We start from the raw sequence: 2,991 nt of genomic DNA, 5'->3' as shown, positions 1-2,991 counted from the left end.
GGATACCATGTAGTGTGAGTGCATTTGGGTGGGTCCTAGCATTAGCATTAGCATTAGCACTCAGTGTGACCACACAACGGAACCATGACAGATTTTTCTTTTTTACCCTTTCATAGGCTAAAGCAAAATGGATAACCCATATCCAAGTAATGAAGTCAGGGGCCTACAGTGACAGAGCAATTGGGATCCGTACTTTCTCATCAATCCACATCCCGCAGCAATGGTCTAAGTTATCGGCCAACCGGTCGTTTCCTATATATTTTGTAATACATAGTACTATCACGACTATAGTGCCACAGTTCAAACAGCTTTCCTTTCCGCTGCTTCGTCAATGGAAGACGCGGCCGGTTGCCGAAAGAGTCAATTGTTAGCACTACATTAGAAATGGACAATCTAGATTTTAGAGGATACAGAATCCATATTGTGGGGATTTATTTAAGGGAAATAATAACTATTACAAAACTAAAATCCAAAAGAGCTGAGAACATCTCAAGAGTTGTCAATTCCAGAAAGCATTCAGAATTCATACTACCTACATTTCTTGTACAAAAAGCTTCCCAAAGTTATTTGACACCAGTAAGGGAGGAACCCATCTCACCAAAATACTCTTCTCGTCCAATCTCTCCCCAGGCATCACAGGCTCACTAGAGACGAGTCTGTTAGCAAGACCACATGATGGGTGTAGATGCGTTCTGAGGGAGCTGTGGAGTGAGACAATACTGTTGCTGCCAGGTTTCACCTCCCCCCTCAATCCCACCTATTTCCTTTGCTTGACCTCTGGTGACCTGTACATTGTCATCTTCGATCTCCATCATCACCGAGTCTATTTCTTCAGCCTCCATTTGTTCTGAAACTGCTGTTTCTGACATCCTTGCTGTTCCGGAGTTTGCAGAAGTTGAGTTGGAACCCATGGAACAACTTCTAAGCAGTCATTTTTGAACCCCATGTTTTTTCTTGTATCCATTGATTCATCTTCCACTTTCTTTACTTGGTTTGTCTGCTTCGGCCAGAAGACATGACCTCTAGGTGGAAGAAAATTGCAAGTAATTGGTTAATATGAGTTCTCACAACAGATCAACAGAAAGCTAATGCCTGATACAATTAGAAACGCCATAAACAAGATGTATATTTCATTAATATGTCTATGACTTTAGATCAATGGAAAGCTAGCATTTGACCTGGACTCAATCATATTACATATTCTCATCTGAGGGAGTTTATGAAAACCAACACCAAAGCCAATGAACACATTGCATTCACAAAAATCTATACTGAATAACCTAACAACAAACGGTTTGTGATACTAGTTTCTCCAAAATGGATTGCACATCTAAGGAAGAAAATAGTTAGACACATGAATGCAGAACCACAAGACAGGGGTGATGCAGTATCACTTGACCGGTTGGACCAGCATGGTGGGCTTTGGAGACCCAAGCTCAGACGGAACAGGTCCAACTTGGGTTTTTGATCCACTAAGGGTTGGAAGTAGTATATTAGTTATTTAGATGTCTTTTATTTGTATTAGGTTGAATACGTAAGAGTTTGAACTGCAAGTTGTTATGTCAGTTTTATAGTTGGAATAGGAGTCTTTGATTTTTTCTCTTTAAATGCTTGCATTGTAACCAGCATAGAACAGAGATTGAATAGTGATATCAGAAATTGTTGGTGCTCAACTGTGTGTGAGTTTGTGCATGAGATCCCTTCTCCTTCCCCTGTAACTATTTCTTCTCAGATTTCCCTCTTCCTTGTCAGCCCTCCACCAATTTGGTATCAGTGCAATTTCATAGGGCATACCCAGTGCACGAGGCTCCCGCCACTGCAGGGTCTGGGGAGGGTCATAATGTACGCAGCCTTACCCCCGCTTCACGGAGAGGCTGTTTCCAAAGACTCAAACCAGTGACCTCTTGGTCATAATGGAGCAACCCTTATTGTTGATCAGAGCAATTTCATAATGACAGAAAAATTGAAGTCTTATAGGTCAAAATTCTCAATCAACATCAAGACCTGAATTTTCTCAGTACGGAGAAAAGGGAATTGAGAAGAAAAGGTCCCATATCAATGCATTAGACAGAAACTCTACAATATAAGGTTAGTCCATTCTAAAACAAGAGTCCACATCCTAATTCTGAACCCATGGCATATAAGAAAAAAATTTCAGAGATTACCCCGAGACAATTGAGGTTCTGCAACATCCAGTTTGAGTTATAAAAGCAAGCCCAATACTCTAGTCTCTAGAGGTGCATCAAATGAATTTGTTACAAAAATTTCCAAAAAATTATTCGTTGCAGGGAGGGTCCAGTCATAAAGCAATGGTAGCAAGGTTTAAGCTAAAGGAATGGAGTAGCACATCGAACTTACTTCTTAATCCAGGAATCAAATCTGAGTTCACAGTCATTTCCACTATTGGCTTGTTCATTGACTTCTAGAGCACAAGACCCCTCTCTTCATTCAAAGAAGCAGAAGGCAGTCCTTCCGTCCCTATAGCTGCCCACTGTTGTACACTGATACCTAACTAGCTCAACCGCGTCCAACGTTCTCCCCCTCCCCCTCCCACAAAAGCCCCTCTTAACATCACAGTAGAACTATTATCAGGAGCGCAATTGGTGTTCTCCGTTTTAACCCAAATCTCTCTCCATCAGAAAACCTATTACCTTCATAGAATGCTTTTAAAAGAAATCAAATCTGGCTCCGTCCTTCTCCTCTCCATCTCATCTAACATTCTCAGAATCAAACTGACCCATCTCACAGAAATCATGACATTGTAAGTTAACTGAGCCCTGTTAGTATCCATGTTTCAGCATGTGATTCACCCAAGCATCATTTCTGTCTCTCAAAATGAACAAATATAGCCACTGTGTACCAGGTATATAAGAAACAACCAGACATTCAGGCCCCTCTTCCTTGGTGAACTGAGTCATCACCAAAGTTGACCCAGTGATTTCTAAAACATAGGTATAGATTGATGTTTTTTGACACTACAACAGGTGTTAC

The 2,991-nt window shown here is 41.1% G+C and overlaps 1 long non-coding RNA gene across 1 annotated transcript; it reads right to left on the bottom strand.

The window, feature by feature from the left end:
- Nucleotides 1-475: 475 nt before the first annotated feature.
- LOC122662095 lies at nt 476-2,478 on the bottom strand. The gene is made up of 2 exons (XR_006332972.1): nt 2,359-2,478; nt 476-1,020 (listed from the first exon to the last, which is right to left on the bottom strand). It is a non-coding gene; the product is annotated as an uncharacterized LOC122662095 (long non-coding RNA).
- Nucleotides 2,479-2,991: the final 513 nt, after the last annotated feature.

This window comes from Telopea speciosissima, chromosome 5 (assembly GCF_018873765.1).
Source record: "Telopea speciosissima isolate NSW1024214 ecotype Mountain lineage chromosome 5, Tspe_v1, whole genome shotgun sequence".
Classification (NCBI taxonomy): domain Eukaryota; kingdom Viridiplantae; phylum Streptophyta; class Magnoliopsida; order Proteales; family Proteaceae; genus Telopea; species Telopea speciosissima.
The sequence above is the reverse complement of the archived record's forward strand: the minus strand, read 5'-3'. Positions and strand labels throughout refer to the sequence as shown.